The 13,751-nt window shown below is 42.7% G+C and overlaps 1 long non-coding RNA gene across 2 annotated transcripts; it reads left to right on the top strand.

Annotated features, from left to right (window-relative positions):
• The first annotated feature begins 3,705 nt into the window (after positions 1 to 3,705).
• LOC120967890 (uncharacterized) lies at positions 3,706 to 5,849 on the top strand. 2 transcript variants are annotated; one of them, XR_012189178.1, is made up of 3 exons: positions 3,706 to 3,801; positions 4,742 to 5,438; positions 5,537 to 5,849. It is a non-coding gene; the product is annotated as an uncharacterized lncRNA (long non-coding RNA). The 2 variants fall into 2 exon arrangements; XR_012189177.1 differs by lacking the exon at positions 3,706 to 3,801 and having other exon boundaries at positions 3,808 to 5,438.
• Positions 5,850 to 13,751: the final 7,902 nt, after the last annotated feature.

Raw genomic sequence — 13,751 nt, forward strand, 5'->3', positions numbered from 1 at the left:
CGTCCTTGACAGGCCCGAACTGCTCCGAGTTTTTCTTTTTCGGTTTTGCTAATTCCCATCTAGATGAGAATTGACAAAGTCTCAGCTAAGTCCTATGCTATTTGATTAACCTTTTTTTTTTCTTGAATTGTGACTTCCTCCGAATTGGTTCAGTCATTTCAGATGAGAAATAACAATGATTTTTTATTTTGACTTCAAATTAGCCAGGTGGAATCTAATTTAGAAGCCCTTGTTGATACGAAGCCAATGATGAAACCGAATCGCAAATCGGTATAGTCTACAAAGCATTTTTAGTCTTGGAAATACCTTTAAATGGGATAATGTCACCATGATTTGTTCTTGGTTGTGCGCACTTAGCAGCTCCACTTTTTCCTTGTATGTGCACCTAGTAATGATTTCTTTTGCATGTCAAGCATAATTTGGGATTAACTTCATTGCATGGAGCAGGAACAATTTTGCACTAGATTGGATCACGCTATACTGCTCGAATTCTAACATTCGCGTTCGAATTTCCGTTTTACATGGAGTGGACTGTATAACGACTGTTTGGTTGTTGCCAAACTCTCCCGCTCGAGCTCTAGCACGACAAGGCACATGAGGGCAGCCGTGCGTGGTTTCTTGTCGCACCAAGCAAAGAAGAGCAAACGTTCCTTTTGCAGGCGCACGACTCCGAGAAGAGCACTCACGCGAGGATCGCTCCTATTTGTCGCGCAGGTCGCCACCGAGCGACCTGCCGCGTAACCCCCCCCCCCCCCCCCCCCACCCCCACCGAACACACACGCCAGTTCCCATATACCGATTTCATCTCCACCAGTTTCAATTTCTCCACCAGCTGCCAGCCTATTACCGTATTTCATCTCCACCAGTTTTTGGAAGGTTCTAGATCTGAACCGATTTTTTCTCTATCAATTTTTTTTAAAATTTCATTTTCATTTTCATTTTCGTTTTCATTTTTCTTTTTTGTTTTCCATTTCCTTTTTCTTTTTCTCCATTTTTTATTTTTCATTTATTTTTATTTTTTTAATTTCTGAACATAATTTAAATTCTGAACTTTTTTTGAAATCATGACCAATTTTCAAATAAGTGAATATGTTTTCCAATTCCAAACATTTTTAAAATTCATGAACATTTTTTGCAAATTCATTATAAAAATTTAAAATTCACTAGGAAATTTTAAAATTCATGAAAAATTCTGAATTTTTGTAAATTTTTGGACAGGGGACAAATTTTTTTAACCAATGAATATTATTTTTTCATATTTGTGAATAATTTTTGAAAATTAGGAACAGTTTTTATTTTGAAAACCTTTTTATGAGTTCATGAATACTTTTGAATCAGCATTTTGTTTATTTTGGAAACTTTTTTTGAAATTTAGGAACAATATACAAAATTTCCCACTATTTTTGAATATTTGTACATATTATAGAAATTCATGAACACTTCTCGAATTTGTGAGCATTTTCTGAAATAGACGAACATTTTGTGAATCCGAGAGAATTCTTCATTTTTTGAATATGTGAACATTTGTCAGAATCACGGACATTTTCTGATTTGCCAAAAAAATCAAAACTATGATTTTTTTAATTCAAGGACATTTTATGTTCTATTTAAAAATTTGCAAAAAATAAATAAATTCGGTTCTCTTTCGAAATCATGAATTATTTTAAAAATAAAACACAGAAAAAATAAAAATCGAATTGAGAAAAACGTGGGCATCGCGCTCTAGACATGGGCCGGCCCGAAAGGGCACAGGGAGGAGCTGGGGCTACGCGTTCGCTTGATCCCTGGTGCGCAGCCAAATTGGGGGTCCCTCATGCCAGCAGAGCATTTTTTATGTTTGCATGATTATCAGCCCCTAGGAAGAAGAAACAAGACCAAGTCGGCCCAGCCCAACACACTTCATGGAAGAAGAGAGTTATTATTCCCTGCTAGCACATAAGGATTGATGTGGTGGTGAGTGAAAGGGCATAGTTTTAAAGACCAGACCAAAAGCGTTGGTTGGACCCAGAAAACCCAGAACTGGTGTGTCCTGAAGCTCTAGATACGACCCCCCACCCGCGACACTAAGGGCATGTATAATGGTTGATAAGATAGTTTTATGTTAAGTCTTGCATGTAATGTAGAGATAACAAAAAGGAATGTCTACAATGGGTCATCTCTTAGTCATATCTTCAATAATTATCTATTCCTAAAAACGTGGTGAGACATATTATGCTAAGAGATCATCTCTTGTCTGCTCTTAAATAAGAGAAGACAAGTCTTTTCTTATTAATTCTCTCTCTTCCACCTCATCATTTATCCTACGTGGCACACATAAGATAGCACCATTGTACATGCCCTAAGGACTAAAGGAGGCGGAAAACCAGGGCACGACTACCTTTGACAATGAACCTCATTCACATCGTCGTATCATGAATCCACCGGCTTTAAAAATGGATTAGCTTTATTCTTGTGTATGAGTCAGCCAAAAGTATTGGCCGGAAGCAATCAATCATTTGCACTTCGGCCAGTATACATGTACAAGACGTAAGTCGGGCGAGGGGCGCGCAATGATGCCGTGGAAGACATGGTGACTATTAGCACACGATTTGACAACCTCCAATTCTATCTTGATCTAGTAGAGTGCATGTGTTCTTATTATACACATGTCTTCGGCAGCACATACAAAGTACAAAATTTGTTTTGGTAGATCCAGGATATAATGATAGTGTGATAGAAGTTACCTGTAATTAGTTGTCTTGCATCTATGTACCACCAACGCTCCAAGCTCAAAGATGTTTACAATACGTCATGTGTGACACGAGTCTGCCTACAAACAATTATTGGACGATGTACTTTTTTAATATACTTTTGTCTTGTTAAGTAACGTGTTCAGGAGAGAGGAACTAAAGTTGGAAGATGTAGATATTGAGTCAGCAAATTAATCCTAGATTATCGAGATTAGATATGGTTATCTCTCTTCACGCCTTGGCGGCTCATGGTTGTACCTTTTCCAAGACTGACCCCTCCTCTCTTTTTATTAAAAAAATAATCCCGTCCTAATTCAACCATCGATTCAACACCAACAGGTGGAAAATTGATGCACAAATTATTTTACCAGTGGCAAAATCATAATTCGGTGGAAGGAAATTTAGAAATATGCAATCACCGTATATAATGTGCCTTGTATTAGCACCTAGGGAATACATTCTTTGTATTAGATTTATTCATTTTTTTGTAACCCATATAAACCCCAACATATATAAATACACTCTGCGAATTCCAACTGTTAGCCCCAAAAAATGTGTTTGTGCCCCAACAAGAGTTATCCACGTAGTCGGAAAGGTGGTTACCGATGGATGCTGTTCGACATTGTGAATGCTGAGCCAAAATCTGTCGAGAGGAACTTATGTTGAAATATGAAGATGCAAAGCTTGCACAAATCCAAATCATCCGGACATGAGATGGTGGCCCCTCCTCACACTTTAGCAACTCTAGGTTGTTCCTTTATTGGACTCTATTTCGGTAAATGTGCACAGTCACCAACACAAAATTAACCTTCTCCTATTTTATTTTATTTTGAAAATAACTCCCCTTCCCTTCCACACACTACTACCGAAACACGACATAGTGACATCTAAATGTTTGGTGGGAGTTAGGATATTTATCGCGTGATGACTATAAAGGCGGGGGGGGGGGAGGGGGGGGGAGCGGCCGGAAGAGGTGCAGATCCCCCATGACAACCTAAATGTAGGTGAGGGAACCAAATATCGTAGGTGTGCTCTCAGCGAACTTCCAATGAGAGTCTTGTTCGGAGGCAAGGTATTATTCGCTCTAACATCATACTCTGTTGAGTCATTGTACAAAGGTAGATTATTTGGGTAATGGCATACTTAAATTAGTTCACAGATTTGTTCTCATGCCATTAAAAGGTTAATTTTGTGCATAATTGCTCAACCTTACAATGCAAACCTTTGTAGTTGGCAATGCTCAAGGTCTAGCCATGAATTTATTGTGTGCTGGAATTGCTCAGTGATTGGGTTTGTGGTTTACTACGGGGTACGGGATTTGGTTGGTTCAGAACTAGTTACCCACTTAATAGCAATTGTTAGTGTTATACTATATTAGATGCACCCAGGAACTATCTTTTAAGTAATTTTAATGTTCGTAAGTGTCGTTATGCAGCTATAATGAATGAAAGAAACACTCAAATTGCGGAAAAATTTCCTTTTGAAGTAGAAGTAGACAAGGGTGTGAATGTATTTAGTTGGCAGTTCGAGTTAATGAGGTCAAATGAATAGTATGGGCTATTGGACGAGAACCACTGAAAATAGGCCAGTGATGCTTAAGAGGAATATAAGAATAGCAGATTTCCAAATAGAAATATACACGGTATGTAGAACTACATATTGGTACGCCTAAAAAAGGATTATGAAGGTTTGTCCCAAAATGGAATGATTGGAATAGTTAGTTGAAGATATGTGCAAAACCATACAGAAAGTGTACTCCGCATTTACATGGTAATTCTAAAATTGTGAGTTAAAACTAGTCATCTTAATCCAGATTAATTTTCTCATGAAACAATTTAGCTGTACTACTACAAAAGATTGAATTCATATTGTATAGCTATGAAAAAGGTAACATAAGTACTCTTCAAAACATCACATCATGTCTACGAGAATTGTAGAAAATGGCTCCATAGTCCAATGCAAAAGCTTTCAATATTGTTATTTCAAACTAAGGTCGTATCTATGTAATGTAGCAATATCACTGGAATTTGAGAGGAAACAGTTCAATCTTCGCTTGTCGTAATTCGTATGGAGGAGATGGCGCTTGCGACCTATTGGTGTTAACCTTTCTATACGAAGGTACTAACTAGGATAAATGCTTCCCCAAAAGAGAAATCCTTTGGAAGTTATGCAATTACAACATGCCCTGCCAGCACTAAACTAACCCCTCCACCCCTACCCTACACACACACACACACAAACACACAAAGAGATTAAAAAGGTTTTGCAAATACAACATTCTCTCCCAGCACTATATAAATCCCATCCTCCTCCTCCTCCTCTACACGTAGGGTAGTTGAATTCCATCAAAGACAAACTAATTAGGCACCACCTTTGCCACCTGACCGTGCCTGCAATAGATATTCCAGGGGCATCATCTCAGCGCTCCATGGCCTCACTGCTAAAGCGATTCAGCGATGTAGCACAGTCGCCAAAAGGGTGCCGCTACAACCCAGAGAGATCCGGCGTCGGTATTGTCTCAGCTATTATGGAACCAACCGCTACACGCCTACGCATGGTCCGGCCTCTCATCCACACCAACGCGCGTGAGATCCTAGAGGTTACACTACCGAACCTCTGTTGGAGCAATAGGAGGCCATTCCGAGCAGCCATACTGTCATGCGGTCTATGCCGCAGGTGGATCGGTAGTGGCACCATCTATATGTTCAAGTAAGCAATTGATTGTCAAGTCAACACTTCCCCTTAGCATCCAAGAAACGTTAATTATATTCTATGCGTGCATGGCATGATTCATATTTTTTTGGCAGAGGTGAGATGGGATTTTGTAAACAGGAGTGTCTCTTCGACTATATCGTGGAGCAATTGGAAAAAGAGACACAGAGGGTGAGATGGTGTGGAAGAGAAAAGGTGCCAACAATGGAGGACAAGGAAGGCGACCAGAGCTGCATTTTCTTCACCCGCGCTGGCAGCCTATGATGCACCTACATCTATGTTTGAGAGATGTATGGGATTAGAAGGACTGGAACCTATTTTTCACAACTGTATAACTTTGTGCTTTTGTAAGTATAGAACACCTGATGGTTAGTAAATAGCAATACACTTTTGATCATGGCACAAGCATATCTCTTCCTTCACATGTAACGAGGGATGCATACGCCCGAGATAGTGTTCACCTTTTTGCATGCTAGCTATATAACACTCTCACGTATAGATTGTCACAACTAGCTCGACGTGAAAGCTACACTGCTTTATACTTTTGCTAACTATGTAACAAAAGTTGTTTGCCTTCGAGACAAGATCTGTTAGCTCGCTGGGATAGAAGGTTTACATGCAAAACATGCATGGTCCCAGCTGTATATTAACTCATCTAAAATATGATTGGGTGTAATCCATATGTTCGGCTAAGATTTGCCCTTCATTGGAAGGCACCAGTCAATTTCCGTGTATGCCTTCCCCAAAAGCACTGTCCGGAAGTAATCCATCATGAGCAGTTCGGCGAGCTTGCGTCAGCGAAACGCGAGTCGGGGCGAGTGGGTGCGCAACAAGCCCGTGGTGACCCGTAGGCAACACATGATTTGACAATATCTAATTATCCAGACCTAGTAGAGTGTGTGTGTTCTCAGTATTCGCATGTCTCGAGAAGCATAAGAATATACGTCACTCAAAAATTTGTTTTGATGGTTCCAAGATAGCATGATAGTGTGCCACAAGTTACCTATAATAAGTTCTCATGTGTGTACCGCGGAAGATCCAATCTCAAAGGTGTTCACAATACATCAGTGTGACACAAGTATGGCCACAAACAATCATCACAATAAAGTTAAAAATGCTGTAAACGATGGGAGCAATTCTACAGGTTGGTTCGCGCAACCGTTGTTTTTCAGGCTCAAGAGGCCCAGAGGAGCACTCACGCGAGCACAACAGTTTTTTGCCTGCACGATTGTCAGCCCTCAAGTTGAAAAAACAAGACCGAGTTGGCCCAGCTCAACACACTTCACGGGAGAAGAGAGAGTTATGATTCCCTGCTAGCACATAAGGGCTGATGTGGAGGTGAGTGAGAGGCATAGTTTTAAAAACCAGACCAAACCATTGGTTAGACCCAAAAAAACCCAGATCTATCTACATACTGTTGGAATTTTCTACTCGGCTTTTGGCCCAAAGACCAACTAAAATTTTGAAATTCTCTTGGCCCATCCATGCACACATGTGAGTGGTGTAGTGAGACTAAAATTTAGTCCCACCCCTAAAGTTGAGAGAGAGTTGCACCTCTTTATAAGGTGAGCTCTTCTACCACTTGTATGAGCATGAGAAGAGGAGACCTACACGCGCGCTCCTCCTCCTCGCTCGCCGCGGCGCGGCGCGGCGTGGGTTGCGGGAATGAGCAGAGCCGAGGACAGAGCTATGCACGTTGTCTACATTTTTGCGTCTACCCTAGCCGCCGTCGTATCATATGGTTTCGCACCACCGTTCCAGAGCATTGCGCCACCACGCAAGTCTTCTCCATCCCTCCTTCCGGCGTGCACCGCAAGAAGGAACAGCAGGCCTCCGGAACCCCGCCTCTCGTGATCCTGTACGGGAGAGGGGCAATCAGGTTTTTGGGGAGCGCACTCGCTCGACTGCTGGCAGTGACGACTTCGCCGACGATGACTTCTTCCCCGACCTCAGCAACCTCATCCTCAACGACATGAGCGACAACATCAACGTCGGCGGTGCTGCTCCCGCTACACCTTATGTGATTCTATCCTTCTTGTTCGAGATCGTGGTAGAATTTATGTTTCTAGTATGTGCCCTAGATGTGATATGTTCGTTTACTATGCTAGTTCGCATGAGTTTAATCTCTGCTAGTGCTATCATGATTTATCTTCTATTTATTCAGATTAAATCTCGTAGTAATTTGCTCATATTTCAAACAATCCAAAAACCTGATGATAGGCAATTTACTCCGAGTGGTTTTGCTGTGCATTTGAAGCCGCCTGCCTTTAAGGGGGTGCAATATAAGAGGTGTCACACGAGAGCAGTCTATTGGTTTCAGACCATGTGCTGCTATGACGCCACCAAGGGCAAGCCCGAGGGCGGTCTTAATCCTGCACAGCAGGAAGCTTTTGAGAAGATCGATACCCTCTTTAAAGGCGCCCTTCTGAGTGTTCTTGACGGTTCCATTGTGGATTCATATATGTCGTTTGACAACGGCAAGGACATGTGGGCAGCGCTCGAGGCCAAGTTTGGGGCCTTGGACGTTGGCGGTGAGTTATATGTCATGGAGAAATTCTATGACTACAAGATGACTGATGAGCGCTCTGTTGTCCAGCAGGCTCATGAGATACAGTTGCTCGCAAAAGAACTTGAGTACTTCAAGTGTGTGTTGCCGGAGGCATCATTGCCAAGCTTCCACCTTCGTGGAACAATTTTGCTACTTCCCTGACACACAAGAGACAGGAGTTTTCCGTTGCGGATCTCATTGGTACTCTTGATGTTGAAGAGAAGGCGAGAGCAAAAGACACACGTGCTTGAGTTGCTGAGGGAGCTTCTAGTGCCCACATGGTACAAAAGAAGAACTTCCAGCCCAACAAGTTCAAAGATAACAAGAACAAAACTCAGGGCAAAGGCAAGTTTGATGCAAAGAACAAGCCGTCACATTCTACCAACTTCAAGAAGAATTCTCACAATAAGGGGAAGGGACTTTGCCATGTCTACGGTGATCCTAATCACTGGCCTCCAAAGTGTCCTAACCGCTTTGAGGAGCGCGAACATGAGAAGAGCGGCAAGTCCGCTAATGTTGTCATCGGTGATACTGATATGAAGGAATCTCGGTATGGTATTCTTCCTACCATCCTTTCAGTATTTCAATCTCCTGATTGGTTAATTGACACCGCTGCCAATGTGCATGTTTGTGCTGACGCCTCGATGTTTTCTTCTTACCAGGTCACAGGGACTTCTCCCATGCGGATGGGGAACGGGTCACATGCCATCATTCGAGGTGTCGGTACGGTCGATCTGAAGTTTACTTGGGGAAGACTGTGTGTCTGAAGAACGTTCATCATGTGTTGTCCATCAATAATAATCTCGTCAGCGGTTCCCATTTATGTCGAGATGGTTTTAAGTTGGTTTTTGAGTCCAATAAAGTTGTAATTTCCAAGTGTGGACAATTTGTTGGAAAGGCTGTGAGTGCGGAGGCTTGTTCCGCCTATCTTTGTCAGATATTTGCACTAAAGTTATTAATAATGTTTGCCACAATAATGAGTCCGATATTTGGCATTCACGACTTTGTCATATTAACTTTGGTTGTATGACGCGGCTAGCCAATTTGAATTTAATTCCAAAAATCCCTACTGTCAAAGGCTCCAAGTGCCAAGTATGTGTGCAAGCAAAGCAACCTCGCAAGTCCCATAAGACTGCAAAGGCAAGAGACTTGGCGCCACTAGAGCTTATACATTCTGATCTTTGTTAGATGAATGGCATGTGGACAAAAGGTGGAAAGAGATACTCCATGACGTTGATTGATGACTCCACTAGATGTTGTCATACGTATCTTCTAAAATCAAAAGACGAGGCTCTAAATTTCTTAAAAAACTATAGAGATGAAGCAGAGAACCAACTTGATCGAAAAATTAAACGGCTAAGGTCTGATCGTGGTGGAGAGTATTTTTCTAATGGATTTGATTTGTTTTGTGTGGAACATAGTATTATCCATGAGAGGACGCCTCCCTACTCACCTCGGTCCAATGGGGTGGCCGAAAGAAAGAACCGAACTCTAATTGATTTGCTTAACGCCATGTTAGACACATCGGGTCTTTCCAAGGAGTGGTGTGGGGAGGCGCTAATTACTGCATGTCATGTCCTAAACCGAGTTCCCACAAAGCATAAGACCATGACTCCATTTGAGGAATGGGAAAGGAAAAGGTTGAAACTCTCTTACCTACGTACTTGGGGTTGTTTGGCGATAGTCAATGTACCAATTCCCAAGAAGCGCAAGCTTGGACCAAAAACCGTGGATTGTGTTCTTCTGGGCTATGCTTTTCATAGCATTGGTTATAGATTTTTTATAATAAAATCTAAGGTATCCGACATGCATGTTGGTACGATTATGGAGTCGAATGATGCAACTTTCTTTGAGGACATATTTCCTATGAAGGATATGTCGAGTTCATCAAATCAGGAGATACGTACTCCATCTAGTGATGAATTCATTGTAATTCCTGAACCCACCATTGCGGTGAAAAACGTTGAGAATCCTGTTGAGGGTGACAATGAAACTCCTGTAAGGAGTAAGAGACACAGGACTGCAAAGTCCTTTGGTGATGATTTCATTGTGTACCTCGTGGATGACACACCCAGGACTATTTCAGAAGCATATGCATCTTCTGATGCTGACTACTGGAAGGAAGGTGTCCGTAGCGAGATGGATTCCATCATAGCTAATGGAACCTGGTAAATCACTGACCGTCCTTATGGGTGCAAACCTGTAGGATGTAAGTGGGTGTTCAAGAAAAAGCTTAGACCTGATGGTACGATTGAAAAGTACAAGGCACGGCTTGTGGCTAAGGGTTATACCCAAAAAGAAGGTGAAGACTATTTTGATACTTACTCACCTGTGGCTAGACTGACCACTATTCGGGTGCTACTATTACTGGCTGCCTCACACGGTCTTCTCGTTCATCAAATGGACGTTAAGATGGCTTTCCTCAATGGAGAGTTGAAGGAGGAAATTTACATGGATCAGCCAGATGGTTTTCTAGTACCTTGTCAGGAAGGAAAGGTGTGCAAGTTATTAAAGTCTTTATATGGCCTTAAACTAGCTCCTAAGGAGTGGCATGAGAAGTTCGAAAGAACATTAACTGCTGCAGGCTTTGTAGTAAATGATGGTGACAAGTGTGTGTACTATCGCCATGGTGGGGACGAAGGAGTTATTCTTTGTCTGTATGTCGATGACATACTGATCTCTGGAACCAAACTTGATCTAATCAAGGAGGTTAAGGATTTCTTATCTCGCTGTTTTGAGATGAAGGATCTAGGAGTAGCTGATGTTATCTTAAACATCAAATTGTTAAGAGATGAGAATGGTGGGATGACACTGCTTCAGTCTCACTATGTGGAAAAGATCTTGAGTCATTTTGGGTATAGCGTCTGCTCGCCTTCTCCAACTCCATCTGATGCTAGTGTGCTGCTTCGAAAGAATCGACAGATCACTAGAGATCAACTGAGATATTCTCAAATTTTTGGCTCGCTTATGTATTGGCGAGTGCCACGAGGCCTGGCATCTCTTTTGCTGTGAGCAAGCTGAGCCGGTTTGTGTCAAAACCGGGAGATGATCATTGGCATGCTCTTGAGAGAGTTATGCGCTACTTGAAAGGCACTGCGAGCTATGGGATTCACTACACCGGGTATCCAAGGGTACTGGAGGGTTAGAGTGACTCAAACTGGATATCTGATGCTGATGAGATTAAGGCCACAAGTGGTTATGTTTTTACACTTGGTGGTGGCGCTGTTTCCTAGAAGTCTTGCAAGCAGACCATCTTAACGAGGTCAAATATGGAAGCAGAACTCATAGCATTAGACACTGCCACTGTTGAAGCAGAGTGGCTTCATGAGCTCTTGATGGACTTACCTATGGTTGAAAAACCAATACCCCCCATCCTAATGAACTGTGATAATCAAATTGTGGTCGTCAAGATAAACAGTTCTAAGGATAATGTGAAGTCCTCAAGGCATGTGAAGAGGAGACTAAAATCTGTCTAAAAATTGAGGAACTCCGTAGTAATTACGTTGGATTATATCCAAACGTCGAAAAACTTGGCAGATCCCTTCACAAAGGGTTTATCACGTAATGTGATAGATAATGCATCGATGGAGATGGGTTTGAGACCCACCGCATGAGTTGTCCATAGTGGTAACTCACTCTATGTGATCGGAGATCCCGTGAAGTAGTGGAGACAAGCTGTTGGTCAGCTGGGAGGAGAGTATCCCTATGTTAATTATCCCACTCCGTGAAGATGCAATACTCTCCTGATCTGCATGGCAGGGTGATACTTATCTTAATGTGTTCCAAGTGGCTTTTTCGGGTAAGCAGAGATGTTGCCCTGCAGAGCATCTCCTGAGGAACACACCTATATGAATTTGACTGTTAACGTCGCAGTCTATGAGAATTGGGTGCTCTCTAATAAATTCATGAAATGCCCTAGAGTATGATGCATACGCTCCACCCGCGGGGAAGCCTTGCGGCAACCCAGTTTCGGTCGAGAATTTGTGTGAAACTAGTCTCGCAGAAAACTTGTAGTTTAAGGCATAGTCCACTATTCAAGTTGTGACCTAGTCTAGCATACACCTCTAAATGGAAGTTTAACTTTACAGTCTCCACTAATCACCTGTATATAAACAATGATTTGGAAATAAATAATGAGATGTGCCAATGAGACTTTGTGGGGGATTGTTGGAATTTGCTAGTGGGCTTTTGGCCCAAAGCCCAACTACAATTTTGAAATTCTCTTGGCCCATTCATGCACACATGTGAGTGGTGTGAGTGAGACGAAAGTTTAGTCCCACCCCGGAAATTGAGAGAGAGTTGCACCTCTTTATAACTGAGCTCTTCTACCACTTGTATGAGCATGAGAAGATGAGACCTACACACACGCTCCTCCTCCTCGCTCGCCACACCTCGTCACAACGCGACGCAACGCGGCTCGGGAATGAGGCGAGCCGAGGACAGAGCTATGCACGTTGTCTATATTTTTGCTGCTCGGGAATAATTAATAAGTCATTAATTAACAATTATGGACGCGTTAATTACTCAGCCGTTTCCGATCCTTTTGGATCATCGGGCCGTTACTTGGACGTGGGGTTTTCTCCACGACCTACCCGGCCCGCATTATATAGTCAGGCACACGTCTACCCTAGCCGCCGTCGTATCGTATGGTTTCGCACCACCGTTCTAGAGCATTGCGCCGCCACACAAGTCTTCTCCATCCCTCCTTCTGGTGTGCACCGCAAGAAGGGACACTAGGCCTCCGGAACCCCGCCTCTCGTGATCCTGTACGGGAGAGGGGTGATCAAGTTTTTGGGGAGCGCACTCGCGCGACTGCCGGCGACGACGACTTCGTAGACGACGACTTCTTCCCCGACCTCGGCAACCTCATCCTCAACGACATGGGCGACAACATCACCGTCGGCGGTGCTGCTCCTGCTGCACCGTATGTGATTCTATCCTTCTTGTTCGAGATCGTGGTAGAATTCATGTTTCTAGTATGTGCCCCTAGATGTGATATATTCATCTACTATGGTTCGCATGATTAGTTTAATCTTTGCTAGTGCTGTCATGATTTATCTTCTGTTTATTCGGATAAAATCTCGTAGTAATTTGCTCATATTTCCAACACATACGACCCTCCTCTCCTCAGTCAAACCAGTGAAAACTGGTCAAATAGACTGGTTAATTGGGGAATAAACCGGGTGTATGGACCAAAATGTCATAGGAGAAGAGGAGTCGACTGGCCCGTGCATATATTCGCATGTATACACTACTTGTAGGTTGTCACCATACCCGTGACACTAAGGAGTAAAGGAAGAAAATGACACAAGACACGAGACAAATCACTGGCAACAAACCTCGTTCACATGCATCCTATCAGGAATCCATCAGCTTTAAAAATGGATTAGCTCTTTATTCATGTGTATGTGTCGGCCCAAAGTATTGGCCGGAAGCAATCAATCGTTATCAGTTCGGCCAGTTTACATGGGCGAGACGTAAGCTGGGGCGAGCGACACGCAATGAGGCCGTGGAAGACACGGTGGCTACTAGACAACATACGATTTGACAATTGTCAAATTCTATCCTGATCTAGTAGAGTGTGTGTGTTCTCATTATTCACATGTCCTGGGCAGCACATACAAAGTACACAATTTCTTCTGGTAGATCCAAGATATCATCACCCGCAAAAAAAATGGAAAGATCCAAGATATCATGATAGTGTGGCAAAGTTCCCATTAATTAGTCGTCTTGCATCTATGTACCACCGAAGCTCCAAGCTC

Source organism: Aegilops tauschii, chromosome 7 (genome assembly GCF_002575655.3).
Source record: "Aegilops tauschii subsp. strangulata cultivar AL8/78 chromosome 7, Aet v6.0, whole genome shotgun sequence".
Classification (NCBI taxonomy): domain Eukaryota; kingdom Viridiplantae; phylum Streptophyta; class Magnoliopsida; order Poales; family Poaceae; genus Aegilops; species Aegilops tauschii.